The 22,974-nt window shown below is 39.4% G+C and overlaps 1 protein-coding gene across 3 annotated transcripts in view; it reads right to left on the bottom strand.

Annotated features, from left to right (window-relative positions):
• FAM163A (family with sequence similarity 163 member A) overlaps positions 1 to 2,829 on the bottom strand; it is an 82,541-nt gene extending 79,712 nt beyond the window's left edge. The window contains exon 1 of one of the 3 annotated variants that reach the window (XM_021063745.1): positions 594 to 2,829. The gene's annotated coding sequence lies outside the window, so the exon portion shown is untranslated. Of the gene's footprint in view, positions 1 to 19; positions 204 to 437; positions 517 to 593 lie in introns of those variants that run through there. The other 2 variants (XM_021063746.1, XM_021063749.1) reach the window with 2 other exon arrangements.

Below are 22,974 nucleotides of genomic sequence, written 5' to 3'. Positions count from 1 at the left end.
CCGAGCCCCGCTCACTCACGCGCGCCCGGCCGGCCCGCGCAGCCAGCCGTGTCGCGGGCCAGGGCCGCCGCATGGTCCCCGGGAGCTCGCGGGCACCGACGCGTAGCAGCCGCGTCCGTGGGGGGCGGGGGGGGGCCGGCAGGGAGAAAGGCGCCGCGAAGCAGGTCGGCGAGGCGGGGCTGAGGCGGGCGGCGGAGGCACGACCGGGGGTAGGGACCCGGCAAGGCCGGCCCCGGGGCGGAGACAGCGCGACCAGCGGCCTGGCCACGAGGCCGGAGCCGTCTCCCACCCCACCCGGGCCCGGCCGCGCCCCTCAGAAGGAATGGCTCTAGTGCAGAGCGGGAGAGGCGAAGGCGGACCCAGAGCCAGCCGGACGCGGCCACGGTCACGGCCAAGCTAGGCGTGGGCAGAAAGCGGCGGTCCCGGGGCGCGCTTACCTGGCTGTAGAGAAGCCCTCGAAAGTACCCGCTGGCCCGACTCAGCCCCGCGCTGAGCCCGACGCTCGGCAAAGTCCTCCGCCCGCCCCGGTCCCGCCCCGGTCCCGCCCCCTCCCTTCGGGGAACCCGGGCGCCGCAGAGCGCCTAACCCGTTACCTTAGCTGAGCCGCTCCGCTCCAAAGGCGACTCCCGAGTTCGCTCTCACAGGGTCTGTACGCTTCCTTCCCGGCGCCCCGGTCCGGGAAGGCCCACGTGAGGTTCCTCCGCCCTCCGCTGCGCTCGAGAACTGGCCCTTCTCGGAGCCGAGAACTCCTAGCTCCTCCAGGTGCCGGCGCTGGGGGCAGGTACTGAGCGCCCTGATTGGCGCTGGCTCCAGTCCTGGGAGAATCCCCTGCAGCAGACGAGGCTTGCTCGAGGACGAAGGGAAGGGATAAGACAGCACAGGCTGTTGCCATCCAAAGAAGCGTCCCTTGGCTCCACTACCTTTTTGGCTAAGAAATGTAAACTTGGATGCTCTAGGAAAGCTTGCACAGGGCGTTTGGCGTGCTACGTACAGGTTGGATCCAGCACGGTAAATCCTGGGAGAATGAGAGTCTTAGGAACCAGGGTGTGTCGCTGTCCACGGGACTTTGCCTCCAGAGTCACCTGAAAGGCTCATCTGTTTTCCTCTTTCCGGCCTGCACTGGTCCCTGGAAGTCCAGTGACACCTGATGTCCCCGCCTTGAGGGGTACCTGGTCCTCCTGGCGGGGCAGGGAGGGAGTAAGTGTGTATGCGGAGATGTGATGGTGGGATCTGGCAGAAAAAGGCAGGAAAGAAGCAATGCTCTTCCACACCCCCAACACAAAGAGAAAGTGTTAACGGCGCTCGAGATTTCATATCATCCTCTTGTAAAATTTTAAAACTGTACGAATTGCTTATGTGCTGTACCCCAAACAACGAATTTTGACATCGGTAGATTAGAAGAGCTGCTCGAACTTGACGGGATGAGATGGAAGGAAACTGTCGCTTTCGGTCTATTTATCTTTCTCCTGACCCTGCCTCCCAGTGTTGGTTGGACTGAAGACTGGGGAAGAGGGAGGGAGGGGTTCACCCACAGGTTAAGCTCAAAGGGGGAGCCATCTCCTCCACATCAGACATATTTCTCTTCATACCCTGAATAGCCTGGAGATTCAAAGCAAAGATGAACGAATAATTTGGAGAAAAAAAAATTGAAGACCCACAGTCCCTCAGCTCAGGTCCAACTTGTAAAAGAGGGGAGTAAGAAATTTAGCACTTGGAGCAAATTTTGTTGCTTCTAAAGCATTAAAAACAAACAACAACAACAACAACCAAAAAAACCTATCCATAGGCAAGCTACCCACCTAATCATTTCAGTAGATTTGCTGTTGCCTCAACAATCCACCTACCGTTTCTTCACAAGTTTTAAATTTTGACCTCAGATTTTCCTCTGCTGCCTTTTTTTTTTTTCACACAGTTAAAACCTCACACCTACATTCTTCTCTCATTTCTTCTCAAAGGCACAACAGTGAAATCTAAAGAGATGCGTTATATTTTTATAAACAATTACCCACGGAGGAAAAGGGAGACAACATACCGGTACAGCCCGCCGAAGGAATCATCATCCATCAAACCTTGCAATTCCCACCCAGGTCATTGCCATCAACCCAGATCCCATTCCCTTTCATAAGTCCTTCTCCCTAAAGGAACAACTATCCTCACTTTATGGTAAGAACTTCTGTATATACATCTTTATAGTTTTTTCACCTCATTATGCATCCCTGAACACTATAGTTTAGTTTTTGAACTTTCTATAAATGGAGTAATGTAGCATAAAGATTTTGTTGTGTGTCTGGCCTCTTCTTTCACTTGATTACGAGGTCATCTGTTTTTGCTGCGTGTAATTAGATTTGGGGCTATTACAAAGAACAGTTAATTACATTTTTGTTTATATCTGTATATGTCCTGGTGTGCAAGGGCAAACTTTTCTGTAGTGTATATACCTTGGAGTGGAATTGCTGGGCTATAGGGTATACTTATATTTAACTTTGTTAGATAATGCCAAATTGTTTTCCAAAGTAGTCATAAAGTTTACACTCGCACCAGAGATGTATGGTAGTTCCAGCTGCTTCAATCCTTGTCAAAACTAGTATTGTTAGACTTAATTTTTGCCAATCTAGTGGATGTGTCATCGTATCAAAACTGTGATTTTTATTCCATATTCCTTGTTACTGAGTCTATGCACTTTTACACATGTTTATAGGCTGTTTGAATTTTCTGTTTTGTGAAATGCCTGGTCAAATCTTTACTCACCACCAGAATCCCTCAAGTTTCCCTTTTGTAGACACATCTATTTCTCCTTGGCACCGCTTCCCACCCCTAGCCCTTAGAAATCACTCATTATTTCTAAAATTGTGTAATTTCAAGAATGTTCTACAAATGAAATCATACAGTATATAATGTTTGGATTTTTTTTCCCACCCAGCATAATTCTTTGGCGCTCCATCTAGGTTTATTTATTAGGTATGGATATACCATCCCTTGGGTACATTCGTTCACCCATTGAAAGACATCTTTTTTTTTTTCTAGTTTTGAGCTATTATGATAAAGCTGATGTAAACATTTGTGTATAAGTTCTTGTGTAAACATAAGTTTTCATATTGCTGAGATAAATGCCCAGGAGAGAAATCACTGGATTATATGGGAGTTGCATTCTTAGTTTTTAAAGAGACTGCCAACCTGTTTTGCAGAGCAGCTGTACCATTTTTTTCCATCCCACTAGCAATGTATGAGTGATCCTATTTCTCTGCATCCTTGCCAGCATTTGGTGTTGTCACTTTTTCAAGATTTTAGCCATTCTGATAGATCAGTATGATAGCACATGGTGGTTTTAATTTAGATTCCCCTAATCGCTAATGATGTTGAACATCTTTTCAAATACTTATTTGCCATTTATATTCCCATCTATATCTTCTCTTTGGTGAAATGTTTATGTCTTTTGGCCATTTTCTAACTGGATTTTTTTTTCTGTTGAGTTTTTGAGAGTCCTTTATATACTCTAGTTCCTAGTCCTTTGTTGCATATGCGGTTTGAAAATATTTTCCCCAGTCTGTGGCTTGTCTTTTCATCCTCTTTACATAGATATTCCCTCTTTCCTTCCTTTGCAAAAGGAGTTTTAAATTTTGATAAGGTCTGATTTTCTACTTTTTCCTACTATGGGTCTTGATTACTGTAGCTGTATAAGAAACCTTGAAATTGGGCAGACTGATTCTGCCCACATTATTCTTCCTGTTCAAAATTGTTTTAGATCTTGTAATTCCTCTGCTTTTCCATTTAAATCTTAGAATAATCTTCTCTATATCTGCAAAGAATCTTGCTGATATTTTGATTAAGAATTAGGGAGAAAGCATTCAGTCTTTTTCATCATTAGCTGTAGTAATAAACTTGGCAATTTTTCCTTCTGTCCCTATTTTTGTGAAAGTTTTTGTCATAAATGGGTGTTGAATTTTGTCAAATGCTTTTATAGTGGTTTATATAACTATGAGATTTTTTTTTCAGCCTGTTAGTATGGTGAATTTCATTGACTGATTTTTAAAAATTGAACCAGCCTTGCATCCCTAGAATAAAGCTCACTTGGTCTTGTTATTGTTCACAATATTTCTTTATAATCCTTTTTACTTCTGTGATATCAACAGTGGTTGGCTTTTATTCTTGAGTTTCATAATGAGTCCTCTCTTTTTTTTCTTGATCAGATTAGCTAAAGCTTCATCAATTTTGTTGGATCTTTTTCTTTTTTTTCTCTTTTGGCCACGGTGTGCAGCAGCTTGATGTGGGATCTCAGTTCCCAGCTAGGGATTGAACCCTGGGCCATAGTGGTGAAAGCCCCAAGTCCTAACCATTAGGCAACCAAGGAACTCCCCTGTTGATCTTTATCAAAACACGGTTTTTGTTTCATTGATTCGCTATTGTTTTTCCATTTTACATCACACTTATTTCCACCCTAATCTCTATTATTTCTTTCTTCTTGCTTTTGATTTAGTTTGCTCTTTTTTTCCAGTTTCCCGAGGTAGAAGTTTAGGTAACTGATTTGAGATTTTTCTTCTTTTTTAATATAGCTAGTTGTAGGTATACATTTCTCCCTAAGCACTGCTTTCACTGCATGTCATAAGTTTTGGTGTTTCGTGTTTTTATTTTCAATCATTTCAAAATTTCCAATTTTCCATTTGAATTCTTCCTCGGCTCATTGGATATTTGGGAGTATGTTGTTTAACTTGTTCGTATTTGTGAATTTCTCAAGTTTATTTCTGTTATTGTTATCTAATTTTATTCCATTCTGGTAAGAGAACATCCTTTCTATGATGTTAAATATTTAGAATTTATTGCAACTTATTTAATGTCCTAACATATGGTCTATCCTAGAGAATGTTTCATTTGCACTAGAGGAATGCTATTGTGGGGAGTGTTCTGTAGGTGTATGTTTTATCTAGCTGTTTATAGTTTTGTTCAAGTCTTCTCTACCATTGCTGGTCATCAGTCTAGAGAATATTATGCTTAATGAAATAAGTCAGCCAGAGAATGACAAATACCATATGATATCACTTGTATGTAGAATCTAATAAATAATACAAACAAATGTATATACAAAACAGAAACAGACTCAAGGACATAGAAAATAAACTTGTGGTTACCAAAAGGGAGAGGGAAGAGGGAAGGGACAAGTTAGGGGAACGGGATAATTAACAGATACAAACTACTATATGCAAAATAGATAAGAAACAAGGAGCACAGGAAATGATACCCATTATCTTGCAATAACCTCTAATGGAATATAAAAAACACTGCATCACCATGCTGTACACCTGGAACTAACACAATATTGTAAATGAGCTACTCCTCAGTAAATAAAAAAATTTAAAAAAGAAACCCAGGATGGAAAGATCGTGTGGAGAAAGCGCATCACCTTTGCCATATACTATTCATTAGAAGTGAGTCACTAGGAGTTCCCGTTGTGGCTCAGCAGTTAACAAATCTGACTAGCATCCATGCGGAGGCAGGTTTGATCCCTGGCCTTGCTCAGTGGGTTAAGGATCCAGCGTTGCTGTGAGCTGTGGTGTAGGTGGCAGATGTGGCTCAGATCCTGCGTTGCTATGGCTGTGGCCAGCAGCTATAGCTCTGATTAGACCCCTAGCCTGGAATCTCCATATGCCACAGATGCAACCCTAAAAAAAAATAATAATAAAAAAATAAAAAAGGAGTCACTAAATCCAGCCTACACCTAAGCACAGGTGCATTTCTAGGCTCCCTACACTAGAATGTAACTCCTTTGGGATCCCAACCCAAAGCAGAGAGAAGGTGGTTTAGCAGCATCCGTACCTTTACTGGACCATGGGCTCCAACTTTTGACCTCTAACCAGTCCCAAATGTAAGGTTCATCTATGAATTTCTACCCTCTCTTGAGGCTGAAAGCTAGTAATTCTTCATTAACTTGATAGCATTTTAGAAGACTTTAAACATGTTTTATCCAACCTTTTAGTTATCTTCAGCTTACCCTTCAGGAGGATGGATCTGCTACTATCAGAAGCAGAAAGTCTTCAGTTCCATGTGTAAAGTTGTTTTTATTCTAATCTGGGAGGACTGATTTTGGGTAAAAATTCTTTATTTTTGCTAGAGATCTATAGGACTACATCAAGGAAAAAGGTAATTGCCCATATTCATTGCTCTCTTGGATGCAAGAGATGTAGGTAAATAAAACAGTAAGTTGTAAAGTTGATAATATTTTTCTACTGACTTTCATTATAAAATAAAAGGACCCATCAGAGAGAGACTGCATCACTTAATAGGAGTGAGATAAAACTCAGACCCCAACCTAGTCTCTGTGGCCAGGGGAAACATTCCTCCTCCTTTATCTGAGGAGGCTGTTTTTTTCCAAAGCAATCTTGGTGTTGTCAGTATAATCTGAAAAACAAAAATTCATTTTATCTAAAGACAGGTTGCTCTGGTGGAAGTTTCAAAAAGGAGCATTAGTTTAATTTCTTCCATGTGACCAACTCTGCCATCTGATATTCAAGCTATCTAGTAAATCAGAGATAGGATTTAAGTATATCTTTTTAAAAATGAAAAGTACTGTTTAATCAGTGATTAAGACCACAGATGCCTCTAGAAAGAGGCTAGATTATAAAACCTAGCTCACTGGCTTTCTCTTATACAGTTTTACAACCCTTTATCCACAATTTGAATTCAAAATTTTCTGAACATCACTTTAGGGAAGATCTCATTTGAGAACAAAATCTGAGCTGATATGACCTAATTTGGTGGCAAATCTTAAGCAATAGTGAGGCTGTTTAGAATCTTTTTTTTTTCCCACTGTACAGCAAGGGGGTCAGGTTATCCTTACATGTATACATTACAATTACATTTTTCCCCCACCCTTTCTTCTGTTGCAACATGAGTATCTAGACAAAGTTCTCAATGCTATTCAGCAGGATCTCCTTGTAAATCTATTCTAAGTTGTGTCTGATAAGCCCAAGCTCCCGAACCCTCCCACTCCCTCCCCCTCCCATCAGGCAGCCACAAGTCTCTTCTCCAAGTCCATGATTTTCTTTTCTGAGATGTTCATTTGTGCTGGATATTAGATTCCAGTTATAAGTGATATCATATGGCATTTGTCTTTGTCTTTCTGGCTCATTTCACTCAGTATGAGATTCTCTAGTTCCATCCATGTTGCTGCAAATGGCATTATGTCATCATTCTTTTTTATGGCTGAGTAGTATTCCATTGTGTATATATACATCTTCCGAATCCAATCATCTGTCGATGGACATTCGGGTTGTTTCCATGTCCTGGCTATTGTGAATAGTGCTGCAATGAACATGCGGGTGCACGTGTCTCTTTTAAGTAGAGTTTTGTCCGGATAGATTAGAATCTTTATGTATGCTGCGCTGCTGTGGCTGGCAGCGACAGCTCCAATTAGACCCCTAGCCTAATCTCCACATGCCACAGATGCCACCCTAGGAAAAAAAAAAAAAAAGGTGAGTCACTAAATCCAGCCAACACCTAAGCTCAGGTGCACTTCTAGGCTCCCTACACTAGAATGTAACTCCTGTAGGATCCCAACCCAAAGCAGAGGGTGGTTTAGCATGGGGCCAATATTTATTCGTTCTGCTGTAAAGACATTGACGTGTTTGCCGCACCAATCAATCTCTACTGGGGTGTGTTATGCTAATAAAAAGGAAAAGCACCAAATTTCCTTTCTAAATTTAGGAGGGAAATTGATTTTCCAAAAACTCTTCTCCATGAGGAAAAGGGAAGATTTTATGGCTCCTGGGATGTAAAGAACAAAGAGGAAGCCAGGAAGAGGGGACACAGGCATATGTCACCCTATCCTGTGACCTTCTTCCCCCAAATCTTTAGCAAAGTTTCTAAACTCACAATATGCATTCCTGCGAGTGATTTGTGGGTGTGCAAGAACAGGTGAAGAGAGTTGGCTCTGTCCCAGTTACAATGTGGGTCAGGAAGGAGGTAGTATGTGTGAGTCTATGAACCCAGAGACAGAGAGAAAAAATGTGAGAAAATGAGTTCTGCAAACTCCCAGAAATATTGGAGGGTGGTCCTCTCTCATAAGACCTTGGAACTGGAACTCTTTTAAGGTGTAATCAGTTATCCAACAAAAAGGGGTATGCTACCTCAGTGAAGGTCTGAATTTTATCTTTCATTTAAATTTATTCAACTGTGCAATTTATTCTGTCTCCCTCTCCTGGGTTCCCCGAAAGCACCTTCCCTCTCTTTAGATAAAAAATATTTTATTTTATAATCACTTCTTGGGAATCAGGAATTATTCACTTGTATTTTAAATAATCATACTGCAGCTGCTGCATAGCACTGGGAACTATATCTAGTCACTTATGATGGAGCAGGATAATGTGAGAAAAAGAATGTATACATGTATGTGTGACTGGGTCACCTTGCTATACAGTAGAAAGTTGATAGAACACTGTAAACCAGCTATAATGAAAAAAATAAAAATCATTATAAAGTCAAAAAATAAATAATCATACTGCAAAAACAAAATAGTAGAGTCAATAGTGAATTTATTAACAGCAGGAACCTTTTAATCAAACAGACTGAGTTTGGATCTTTTCATAGCCAGATTAACCTTGAAAAAATTACTTAATCTTTCTTTCACTTTTACAATTAAAGTATAGTTGGCTTACGGTGTTGTGCTAATTTCTGTTGTATAGCAAAGTGGCTTAGTTATACACACATATATATCCATTTTTATATATTCCTTCCATTATGGTTTATCCTGGGAGATTGGATACAGTTCCCTATGCTATAGAGTAGGACCTCATTGTCTATCCATTCTAACCCCAAAAATTAATCTACTAACCCCAAAATTTAATCTTTATTAATCTTAGTTCCTCAGCTGCAAAATGGGAGATGGATACTTTCCACCTTTCAGGTGGCACATATGGAGATTGCCTAGCCCACTGTCTGTGCATTGTTAGTATACAGTCAATGGTAGCTTTAAAAAATAGTTGCCAGGGTCCCTGACTCCTTTGTATGCTTCGTGTTCACATCACTTTCAAGTGTCTCTTTTTACTTGTATCACACTCTTGGTGGCCTTTCGAATCATGTCTTGTCCCTCTGTCCACATCCTCTCCTCTGGCTCCTGCCACCTGCCTTCATGGCCAAAACTGGCCCATGCACAAGACTAAGCAACCACTCTACAGCCAATGTGGCTGCTTTCAAGATTGAATGTGCTCAGTCTCTTTTCTTGGGAGGGTATGAATATTACTCATCAAAACAATGTGCCGAAATTATTATAACCACAGCAAAGTACTTTCTTAGTCAAAGTAAAAGTAACTGGCACAGCCAACCAGGGGTTAAAAAGCGTGACTCTTCAGGGATAGAGTACCAATGCTCATTCCCTAAGAGCTCTACCCAGCACCAAAGAGCTTTACGGCATCTATGCTTCCATATGAAGCAAAGTTGATATCCAATTTACATTTGGCATCGGCCACCAGAAGATACTTAAGGATGAATCGGTTTTTGAATAAAAATTCACAAGAGAGCTCTGGCATAATTCAGTAACTAAGGAGAAATTTCTTATTCATACTTGTAACCTCTTATTTTTTCAAATAAATTTTTATTATTTATTTATTTACCCAATACATTATTTTTTTTCTACTATACAGCATAGTGAACCAGTTACACATACACGTATACATTCTTTTTTCTCACATTATCGTGCTCTATCATAAGTGACTAGACACAGTTTCCAGTGATACACAGCAGGGTCTCATTGCTAATCCATTCCAAAGGCAATAGTTTGCATCTATTAACCCCAAATTCCCAATCCATTCCACTCCCTCACTCTCCCCTTTGGCAACCACAAGTCTGTTCTCCAAGTCCATGAGTATCTTTTCCATGGAAAGGTTCATTTGTCCCACATATTAGATTCCAGATATAAGTGATATCATATGGTATTTTTCTTTTTCTTTCTGACTTACTTCACCCAGTATGAGAGTCTCTAGTTTCATCCATGTTGCTGCAAATGGCATTATTTTGTTCTTTTTTATGGCTGAGTAGTATTTCGCTGTGTATATACACCACATCTTCTTAATCCATTCATCCATCAATGGACATTTAGGTTGTTTCCTTGTCTTGGCTACTGTGAATGGTGCTGCAATGAACATGCAGGTGCATGTGTCTTTTTCAAGGAAAGTTTTGTCCAGATATACGCCCAGGAATGGGATTCCTGGGTCATATGGTAGTTCTATGTATAGTTTTCTGAGGTACCACCATACTGTGCTCCATAGTGGTTGTACCAGCTTACATTCCCACCAACAGTGCAGGAGAATTCCCTTTCTCCACACCCTCTCCAGCATGTGTTATTTGTGGACTTATTAATGACAGCCATTCTGACTGGTGTGAGGTGGTACCTCAGAGTAGTTTTTACTTGCATTTCTCTAATAATCAGTGATGTTGAGCATTTTTTCATGGGCTTGTTGGCCATCTGTGTATCTTCCTTGGAGAAATGTCTATTCAGGTCTTTTGTCCATTTTTCAGTTGGGTTGTTGGCTTTTTTGCTGTTGAGTTGTATAAGTTGTTTGTATATTTTAGAGATTAATCCCTTAGTTGCATCACTGGATTCGCAAACTCTTAAAGTGGTCCCTGTAATTGCTTAAATTAACGGAGAATGATTAAAGAAATAGAATGAGTTTGCCTTGTACTGTTTAAGCCACCTAAAACATAGGCAATATATTAACTTATTTATCTTTTTCAACACAATTATATATTTGGTAATTAATTCACATGTTTGGGAGCTTCTCAAGGCCCATATGAACTGGGATTATTAGCTTATTTTCACAGGGGGACATGGTATGTGATTTACTCAAGTTATGCAAAAGATCTGAGTAGACCTAGGAACATTGTAGGTGCTATAGTTTTCTTTGCCATCAAAGATATTCTATTTATTCCCCTGGTTTACTGATAAAAGCATCTTGTCACAGGTGCTCTCAATGATTAAACAAAATGTCATAATGAAATGAAAAAAAAATATATTGTTATTTGTCTTGCACCTGATCTTGGAGCTTTCAGCTTCTCATCATTAAGTATGATGTTAGCTGTGGGCTTGTCACATATGGCCTTTATTATGTTGAGTACATTCCTTCTATACTTAATTTGTCAAAAGTTTTTTATCATGAAAGGATCTTGATTTTGTCAAGTGATTTCTACTGAAATGATGATATGAGTTTTTAATCTTTCATTTATTAATATGGTGTGTCACATTTATTGATTTGCATGTATTGAACCCTCCTTGCATTCTGAGGATAAATCCAAATTGATAGTGAAGTTCCGTTGTGGCTCAGTGGGTTAAAGATCCAGCATTGTCACTGCTGTGGTACTGGTTTGATCCCTGGCCTGGGAACTTCCACATGCCATGGTGTGGCCAAAAAAAAGAAAAAAAAAGGAAAAAAACAAGAAGATTCAACTTGGAGTTCTCACTGTGGCTCAGTGGGTTAAAGATGAGACATTTTCTCTGTTAGGATGCAAGTTCGATCCCCAGCTCACTCAGGGGGTTAAGGATCTGGCATTGCTACAAACTGCAGTGTAGGTCACAGATGTGGCTTGGATTCAGCCCCTGGCCTGGGAACTTCCATATGCCACAGGCGTGATCATAAAAAGAAAACAAAAAACAAAAAATCCAACTTGATTATGATGAATGATGCTTTAATATGCTGCTGAATTCTGCTTTCTAATATTTTGTTGAGGATTATTGCATGTATGTCCATCAGGGATATTAGTCTGTAATATTCTTTTCTTGTAGTGTCCTTGTCTGGCTTTGGTATCAAGGTAATGCTGGCCTCAAGAACGAGACAAGGATGCCTACTTTTATTCAGCATAGTACTGGAAGTCCTAACTAGAGCAATTAGAAAATAAAAAGAGATAAAGGCAGAAGGACATTTAGGTGCAGACAAGATGGTATAGAAGAAGAACTTGAGCTCACTTACTTTCATGAAAACATCAAAATCACAACCAACTGCTGAACAACCATCAACAAAAGAGACTGGAACCTATCAAAAAAGATATTCTACATCCAAAGGCCAAGAAGAAGCCACAAAAAGATGGAAGGAAGAGTGCATTCTGATATAATCATATCCCCTACCCACTGGGTAGATAACCCACAGACTGGAAAATAATTATATCACAGAGCTTCTCTGACAAGAGAGTTCTGAGCCTCCTGTCAGGCTCCCCAGCCTGAGGGTCTGGCAATGGGAGGAGTAGCCCCCAGAGCATTTGGTTTTGAAGGCCAATGGGGCTTGATCACAGGAACTCCAAAGGACTGGGGGAAACAGAAATTCCACTCGTGGAGAGTGTATACAACATCTCATGTGCACAAGGACCCAGGGGGAAAGCACTGACTTCACAAGAGCCTGGGCCAAACATACTTGCTGGTCTTGGAAGTTCTCCTGGAAAGGAAGAGGGTGGCCATGACTTGCTGTGGGGACAAGGACACTTAGACAGAGGTACCAGGGAGTAATCAATGGCATGAGCTCTCCTGAAGGCTTCCATTTTGATACCAAGACCTACCTCCATCCAACAGCTTGCAGGCTCTAGTGCTGGGATGCCCCAGACCAAACCACCAACATGGAAGGATCACAGCCCCATCCATCAGCAAATAAGATACTTAAAGTCTTCCTGAGCCCACAACCAACACAAACACACCAATTTTCACAGTCCTTCCCATCAGAGGTGAAGACCCAGCTTCACCCACCAGTGGGCAAATACCAGTTCCTCCCACCAGGAAGCCTGCACAAGCCTCTGGACTAGCCTCACCCAGGAGGGGGCAGACACCAGAAGCAAGAGGAACTACAATCTTGCAGCACAGATAAAGAAGATACAAGAAGTGTTTAACAAAGAGCTAGAAGATATAAAGAACAGAGTTGAATAATACAATAACTTAAATGAAAAATACACTAGAAAGAATCAATAGCAGAATAAATCAGGTAGAAGAATAAATAAGTGATATGGAAGCAAGAATGGTGTGTAAATCACTGCCATGGAATGGAATAAACAAAAATGTATGAAAAGAAATGAGGACAGTTTAAGAAATCTTTGGGAGAACATTAAATGCACCAATATTCACATTATGGGGGTCCCAGAAGGAGAACAGAGAGAGAAAGGGCCTGAGAAAATATTTGAAGAGATAATAGCTGAAAACTTCCTTAACACTGGAAACAGTCACCCAAGTCCAGGAAACATCCTATACAGGATAAACCCAAAGAGGAACACACCAAGACACATATTAATCAAACTGACAAAAATTAAGGGCAAAGAAGAAATATTAAAAGCAACAAGGGAAAAGCAACAAACAACATACAAGGGAATCTCCATAAGGTTATCAGCTGACTTTTTAGCAGAAACTGCAGGCCAGAAGGGAGTGGTATATTATATTTAAAGTAATGAAAGGGAAAAACCTACAACCAAGAATACTCTTGCAAGGCTCATTCAGATTCAACAGAGAAATTAAAAGCTTTACAGACAAGCAAAAGCTAACAGAATTCATCAACACCCAACCAGCTTTACAATGAATGCTAAAGGGATTTCTCTACATGGAAAAGGCCACAATGAAACAAGAAAATTACAATTGGGAAAGCTCATCTGTAAAGGCAAACATACAATAAAGGTAAGAAATCCATATACAAATGTGATAGCAAAACCAGCAATCATGAGGAGAGTACAAATCCAGGATATTAGGAATGCATTTGAAATTAAGAGACCAGCAACTTAAAATAATAACACACACACACACACACACACACACACACACACACACACACACACACACTGCTATATGAAAACTCAAGGGAACCACAAACCAAAAAGGTACAATAGATTCACACACACAAAAGAAAAACCAATCCAAGCAATCCAAATCCAACAGTAAAATTAGTCATGAAATCACAAGAGGTAAAACAGGAAGGGAAGAAAAAAGGCCTGTAAAAACAAATCCAAAACAATTAACAAAATGGCAAGAAGAACATACATATCAATAATTACCCTAAATGTAAACAGATTAAGTTATCCAACTAAAAGACACAGACTGGATGAATGGATAAAGAAATAAGACCCAAACATACACTGTCTAAAAGAGATTCACTTCATATCTAGGGACACATAAAACAAAGACTTACAAGAGACAAAGAAGGACACCATATAATGATCAAAGGCTCAATCCAAGAAGATATAATAATTGTAAATATATATGTACCCAACATAGGAGCACCTCGATATACAGGGTAACTACTAACAGCCATAAAAGGAGAAATTGACAGTAACATGGTAATAGTGGGGGACTTTAACACCTCATTTAAATCAATGAACAGATCATCCAGACAGAAAATCGATAAGGAAACACAGGCCTTAAATGACACATTAGGCCAGATGAGCTTAATTGATATTTATAGAGCATTCTATTTGAAATCAGCAGAATACACATTCTTTTCAAGTGCACGCAGAACATTCTCCAGGACAGATCACATGCTGGGCCGCTAAGTGAGCCTCAGTAAATTTAGAAAAGTGAAATCCTATCCAGCATCTTTTCCACCACAACACTATGAGATTAGACATCAACTATAAGGGAAAAAACTGTAAAAAATGCAAACATGTAGAGGCTAAACAATATGCTACTAAACAACCAATTGATCACTGAAGAAATCAAAGGGGAAATAAAAAAATACCAAGAGACAAATGACAAAAACACAATGATCTAAAAGTTATGGGATACAACAATACCAGTTTTAAGAGAGAAGTCTATAGCAATACAAGCCTACCTGAGAACACATGAAAAATCTCAAACAACCTAACCTTACACTTAAAGCAACTAGAGAAAGAAGAACAATCAAGACCCAAAGTTAGTAAAAAGAAAGAAATCATAAAGATCAGAGCAGAAATAAATGAAATAGAGACAAAGAAAACAACAGAAAAGATCAATGAAACTGAAAGCTGGTTCTTTGAAAAGATAAAACAAAATGGATAAACCTTTAGCTAGACTCATGAAGAAGAAAAGGGAAGGGCTCAAATCAAATTAGAAAAGGAAAAATAAGTTACAACTGACACCACAAAAATACAAAGTATCATAAAAGAGTACTACTAGCAACCATACACCAATAAAATGTACAACATAGAAGAAATAGACATATTCTTAGAAAGGTATATAATCTCCCAAGACTGAACCAGGAAGAAATAGAAAATATGAACAGATTAATCACAAGTACTGAAATTAAAACTGTGATTAAAAATTTCCAATAAAAACAATAAACAAAAGTCCATAACTAGATGGCTTCACACGTGAATCCTATGAAACATTTAGAGAAGAGTTAATGCTTATCCTGCTGAAACTATTCCAAAAATTTGTAGAGGAAGGAACACTTCCCAGCTCATTCCAGAAAACTGCTAGAACTCATCAATGAATTTGGTAAAGCTGCAGGATACAAAATCAATACACAGAAATCTCTTGCATTCCTATACACTAACAATGAAAGACCAGAAAGAGAAATTAAGGAAACAATCCCATATACCATCACATCAAAAAGAATAAAATACTTGGGAATAAACCTACCTAAGTAGGCACAAGACCTATAATCCCCAAACTATAAGATGCTGATAAAAGAAATTGAATATATCACAAATAAATGGAAAGATATATCATGTTCTTGGCCTGGGAGAATCGGTATCATCAAAATAACTATAATACACAAGGCAACCTACAGATTCAATGCAATTCCTATCAAATTACAATTGTCATTTTTCACAGAACTGGAACAAAATTATTTTCTATTTTTTCAAAAAATTATTAACAGATAGTTGATTTATAATATACCAATTTTTGCTGTACAGCAAAGGGACCTAGTCATGTATGTATATACATTCTCTTTTTTATATTATCTTCCATCTGGTCTATCCCAAGAGACTGGATATAGTTCCCTGTGATATGAAGTAGGACCTCATTGCTTATCCATTTCAAATATAATTTTAGTAGTTTACATCTACTAACCTCAAACTCCCAGTCCATCCCACTCCCTCCCCACTCCCCCTTGGCAACCACAAGTCTGTTCTCTATGTCTGTGGGTCTGTTTCTCTTTTGCAGATAGGTTGCGTTTGTATGGAAACACAAAAGACCTCAAATAGCCAAAGCAATCCTGAGAAAGAAAAACATAGCTGGAGGAATCAGGCTCCCTGACCTCAGACCATACCATAAAGCTACAGTCATCTAAACAGGATAGTAACTGGCACAAAACAGAAATATATATCAATGGAACAGGATACAAAGCCCAGAAATAAACCCACACACCTATGGTCAATTAATATACGACAGGAGTTCCCATTGTGGTGCAGTGGTTAACAAATCCAACTGGGAACCATGAGGTTGCAGGTTCGATTCCTGGCCTCACTCAGTGGATTAACGATCCGGCATTGCCGTGAGCTGTGGTGTAGGTTGCAGAAAGCGGCTGGGTTCCCGCATTGCTGTGACTCTGGTGCAGGCCGGCGGCTACAGCTCCGATTCAACCCCTAGCCTGGGAACCTCCATATGCCACAGGAAGCGGCCCTAGAAAAGGCAAAAAGACAAAAATAATAATAATAATATACGACAAAGAAGGCAAGAATATACAATGGAGAAAAGAAATTCTCTTCAATAAATGTGTTGGGAAAACTGGACAGCTACATGTAAAAGAATGAAATTAGAACATTCTCTAATACCATACACAAAAATAAACTCAGAATGGATTAAAGACCTAAATGTAAAACAGGATACTATAAAACTATTATAGGAAAACATAGGTAGAACACTCTTTGACATAAATCACAGCAATATTTTTCTGGATCCACTTCCTAGAATAAGGAAAATAAAAACAAAAATAAACAAATGGAACCTAATTAAACTTAAAAGCTTTTGCACCACAAAGGAAACCATAAACAAAATGAAAAGACAACCTATAGATTGGGAGAAAATATTTGCAAACAAAGTGAACAACAAGGATTAGTCTCCAAAATATACAAACAACTCATCCAGCCCAATATCAAAAAACATGAACAACCCAATCCAAAAAATGGGCAGAAGATCTAAATGGACATTTCTCTAAAGAAGACATACAGATGGTTAAAAGCACATGAAAAGATGCTCAACACCATTAATTATTAGAGAAATGTAAGTCAAAACTACTATGAGGTATCACCTCACACTGGTCATCATCAGTCTATAAACAATAAGGGCTGGAGAGAGTGTAAAGAAAAGGGATGTTGGTGGATATGCAAATTGATACAGCCACTGTGGAGAAAAGTATGGGGGTTCCTTAAAAAACTAAAAATAGAACTACCATATGATCCAGCAGTCCCACTCCTGGGCATATATCCAGAGAAAATCATAATTCTAAAAGATATATGCACCCCAATGTTCACTGCAATACTATTTTTTTTTTTTTTTGTCTTTTTGCTATTTCTTGGGCCGCTCCTGCGGCATATGGAGGTTCCCAGGCTAGGGGTTGAATCGGAGCTGTAGCCACCGGCCTACGCCAGAGCCACAGCAACGCAGGATCCGAGCCGTGTCTGCAACCTACACCACAGCTCACGGCAACGCCAGATCGTTAACCCACTGAGCAAGGGCAGGGACCGAACCCGCAACCTCATGGTTCCTAGTCGGATTCGTTAACCACTGCGCCACGACGGGAACTCCTGCAATACTATTTACAACAGTCAAGACATGGACACAATCTAAATGTCCACCAATAAATGTATATAAAGAAGATGTGGTACATTTATACAATGGAATTTTACTCAGCGATAAAAAAGAATGAAGTAATGCTATCTGCAGCCACATGGATGGACCTAGATATTATCATACTAAGTGAAGTAAGTCAAACAACTAACAGCATTGTAAACCAACACATGCCAATATAAAATAAAAGTAAATAAAATTTTTAAAAAGAGACATAAAGGCATCCAAACTGGAAAGGAAGCAATAAAACTGTCTCCATTTGCAGATGATATAACCATATATACATATTTTGCATATATATATACAATCCTAGATTCCACCAAAAAACTTTAGAATTGATGATCAAATTCAGTAAAAATTGCAAGATACAAAATCAGCATACAAAAATCAGTTGCACTTCTATACATTAACAAGACATCAGAAAGAGAAATTAAGAAACAATTCCATTTACAATAGCTTCAAAATCAATAAAATGATTAGAAATAAGTATAACTAAGGAGGTGGAACATCTGTGTGCAAAAACTCTAAGACACTGATGAAAGAAAGTGCAGAATACACAAATAAATGAAAGATGCCCCATGTTTATGGATTGGAAGAATTAATATTGTTAAAAGTCCATACTCACCCTAAATGATTGAATGCATACAGATTCAATGCAATATCTATAAAAATTCCAATGGCATATTATTGACAGAAATAGAACAAGCAATCCTTTTGTGTATAGAACCACAAAAGACCCTGAATAAAATAATCTTGAGAAAGAACAAAATTGGAGGCATCACACTCCCAGATTTCAAACTATATTATAAATCAATAGTAATCAAAACAGTATGGTATTGGCTTAAAAAAAAAAAGCTCAATGGAACAGAACAGAGTGTCCAGAAATAAACACATGCAATAGGTGGAAAGGAAAAGACAGTCTTTTTAAATAAATGGTTTCCAGAAAACTGGATATCCACATGCAAAAGAATGAAACTGGATTTCTTACACTGCTAGAAAAAAATAACTTGAAATGGATTAAAGACTTAAATGTAAGACCTGAAACTGGAAACTCCTAGAAGAAAACACATATGGAAAAAGCTCCTTGACATTGGCTATGGCAGTAATTTATAGATATGTCACCAAAAGCATAAGCTACAAATGCAAATATAAGTAGAACTACATGTAATTAAAAAGTTTCTGAACAGCAAAGGAAACAGTAAACATAGTGAAAAGTCAACCTATGGAATGACAGAATATATTTACAAACCCTCTATCTGATATGAGATTAATATAAACACAATAAGAAATTTATACAACTCAATAGCAAAAAACAAAACAAATCAAAACTAAACCCCAAATAATCTGATTAAAAATGGGCCAAGGACCTGAGTAGACATTTTTCCAAAGAAAACATACAAATGGACAACAGGTATGTTAAAAGGTGTTCCACATCATTAATCATGAGAAAAATGCAAATTAAAACCACAATGAGGAGTTTCCTGGTGGCACAGCAGATTAAGGTCTGGTGTTGTCACTGCAGTGGCTTGGGTTGCTGTTATGGCACTGGTTTGATCCCTGGCCCAAGAACTTCCACATGGCAAAAAAACAAAAAAACAAAAAAACCACAATGAAATAGCACCTAACACCTCTTAAGATGGCTTTTATCACTTTTGTCAAAACGACAAGAGAAAACTAGTATTGGTGAGGATGTGAAGAAAAGGGAACTCTTGCATACTATCGATGGAAATATAAATTGGTACAGCCATTATCAAAAACAATATAAAAGTTTCCTGTAAAAATTAAAAATTGAACATGGTATGATCCAGCAATCTCACTTCTGGGTATATAGCCAAAGGAAACAGAATTAATACTCTCAGTTATCTACACTCTCACATTCATGGCATCATTAGATACAATATCCAAGATATGAAAACAAGTATCCATCGACAGATGAATGGATACAAGAAGATGTGATACACACACACACCCCCACATCCACACCCACACGAATGATATAAATATTATTCAGCTGTGAGAAAGAAGGAAATTGTACCATTGTGACAACATGGCTGGGCCTTGAGGGCATTATGCCAAGTGAAGTAAGTCAGACAGAGAAAGACAAATGCTGCATAATATCACTTAACATGTGAAATCTTAAAAAGCTGAACTCACAGAAACAGAGTAGAATGGTGGTTACCAAGGGCTGGGATATGGGGAAATGGGGAGATGCTGGTCAAAGAGCACAAACCTTAAGTTGTAAGATGAGTAAATTCCGGGGATAAGGTACAGCACAGTGAATACAGTTAATGACAGTGTATTGTAGACTTAGAATTAGCTACGAGAGTAGAACTTACTACACCACACACACACACACACACACACACACACACACACACACAAAGGTAACTATGGGAGGTGACGGACATGTTAATTAACCTGATGGTGGTCATCACTGCACAAAGTATATGTATATCCAACTATCAGGTGTGCACTTTAAAATATGTACACTTTTGTCAATAATAGCTCAATAAAGCAGAAAAAAGAAAAAAAAGGGCTGCAACATCATAACAAAAAAAAGGATGTAATATTTGCCCCCTAAAATGACTAAATATGGCTTTTTTCTTTTTATAGCTGCACCTGCAGTATGTGGAAGTTCCCAGGTCAGGGGTCAAATCAGAGCTGCAACTGGAGGTCTACACCACAGCAGTAGCAATACCAGATCCGAGTTGTGTCTGTGACCTACACTGCAGCTCATGGCAATGCTGGATCCTTAACCCACTGAGGCCCAGGATTGAACCCACGTCCTCACGGAGATTAAGTCGGGTTCTTAACCCACTGAGCCACAACAGGAAATCCCCTATATGGCATATTTGTAAACAGGTTGATGAGCACAAGAGAAAAGAATAATGTTCTCCTAATTGGCAAACTGCTTGAAGACACAGGAGCTCACGATGAGGCCATTCTAAACATCACAATCTGGGCAATGCTGAGGCTGGCTGGAATGGCCCAAGTTCAGAGCATTGCTTACTCAGCCCAAGGTGGGTACCGCAAATCAATATTTTCTTCTTACACTAAAAGTTATGGTTAAAAATTTACTATATGAATTGCTTTCTCCTATGTCATGTCTTATAGAGCAAACTGTCCTATTTCCTCAGGAAATTTCTTTTGAGATTGCTCTCCTACTGTTATCATTGCTGTCTAAAGAAAAGCCCTAAATCTTTTTTTTTTTTTTTTCATTTCCCCAATACATTTTTTTTCTACTGTACAGCATGGTGACCCAGTTACACATACATGTATACATTCTTTTTTCTCACATTATCATGCTCCATCCTAAGTTACTAGACATAGTCCCCAGTGCTACCCAGCCCTAAATCTTTGTACTTAGCTCAGTATTGTTCTCCCAGGCTCTCACAGCAGATGGGATGTGCTCATTGTCATCTGGACATTTGCTGCTCCTTCAGACTTTGCTTTGCTACTTCACATCCAAACTCACGCTTACAGCTCTTCCTGGCATATCACCTGATAAATCTATATTCCTTCTTTCTTCTGAGGCCATTCTGTCTGCACTTATCTCAATGCTAAATATGTTTGTCTAACCAATTGTCCTAGAAAAGCTTTTGCTTCAACCTAATGAAGGAAGCACAACTAACCATTTCAAAAAAATGAGTGTGTTGGGGCTTGTATCACTAAACCTAATTGTAGGCATTAATATAGACCTTTTTCTTTTGCAAGTTAAATTTTAACCAATAAATTAAAATTCCAAATTAAATACCTGGCTTTAGCAAATGCATTTCTAGGTAAACTTTTAAGCTGTCCTCAAAAAAGCAGCATTGATTTTAGTAATTAGCTCTGGAGAAAAGATAGGGATAAACAGTCATAATCTTCCTATTTGTTTCCCTCCCAACAATGATTTCAAGCTTTATATTCCACCTATTTTTTTTTTTTCATATATTTGCTGAGTGTAAGTCAGCGCTGTTTTACACTAAGGGCTCACAAAAAAATATATGGGTTCCAGGAGGTTCCTTGTAGCTCAGTGGGTTAAGGATCCAAAGTTGTCACTGCTGTGACTTAGGTTGCTGCTATGGCATAGGTTCAATCCCTGGCCGGGGAACTTCCATTTAATGCGGGTGTGGCCAAAAAGAAAAAAAATACAGATTCTGGTTTTAGATCCATAATAACATGCATGGTGGGGCTCTTAATATTTTCTGCTGATGACAACGAAGGTGTGAATTTCAGCTTGAGAAACAAACATCCCCCCATAGATTCTTTCTATGGCACTGGTTTCTACTTTGTATCAAGTGCAAAGAAAGGAAACCAGGGGGCCTTTTCCTCCCCAGAAGCTTGCTGCCAGCTTTCCGAGGCAAGGGTGCAAATGTCTTGACCCACCAAAGTCACATCAGAGGCCAGATATGAAGGCTGCCTGGCTGTAACATCTGTCACGCCATGATCACCAAGATTTTTTGACTGTTTTGTCTGCTTTGGAGGAGAAGGGTTCTCTCCTCCTCCAGCACTGTTTCATAGTCCCAGGAAAAGGAAATCCATTCCTTTTCCATGGTATATGAGGGTTACAGAGTTTCAGCCTTGATCCTCTACTACTGTTTTAAAATCCCTTTATGGATGCTGGCAGATGGCAACCTGATGGCTTCACTTATGGCTGTCAGTGTTCACAAGGAGGAAGATAAATGCCCCCATGTGATGTGAAAGGCAACTGGGCTGTACGGATGGTGAGGAAGGGCTCTTTGCAAATACCCGACCTGTCTTTCTTCTTGATTACCAGTCTCCAACAACGTCCTCATTTCAGCCAGGGCTGATGGGAGGCCAGGCCCCAAAGGTAGGAGGCTGATGCTCTAATCTCCTAATGGAGCTTGACAGCAGCAGGATTAAAAGCAAAAGTGCAGCACCCAGAAAACAGCACAGGAAAGCATCTGCATCCTCTCCTTGCCCATTCTCCTGCCATCGGCTCTTTCTTTTAGAGAGCTCAACCATAAGATTAATCTTTTCATAGAAACAGAGGTTTTATAAAAAAAAAAAAAAAAAAAAAAAAAGAGAGAGAGAGAGAAAAGAATAGTGGTGAGAGGGCTTTGGAAAGTGGGAAAAGAGGATGGAAGTAAACTTTGCTGGGAGATTTCTGGAGGCCAGGAGCTGGGCTTGTCTGTAGAAAAAATACTTCTTAGGAAGCAGAGAGATCAGTGTACAAAAACCAAAATGACCGTTGCAGTAATACTATTATGCCAGCCAGATTCACTGTAACGCCAGGACAACTTTAAAAGCAACTACTG

Source organism: Sus scrofa, chromosome 9 (genome assembly GCF_000003025.6).
Source record: "Sus scrofa isolate TJ Tabasco breed Duroc chromosome 9, Sscrofa11.1, whole genome shotgun sequence".
NCBI classification, from domain to species: Eukaryota; Metazoa; Chordata; class Mammalia; order Artiodactyla; family Suidae; genus Sus; species Sus scrofa.
The sequence above is the reverse complement of the archived record's forward strand: the minus strand, read 5'-3'. Positions and strand labels throughout refer to the sequence as shown.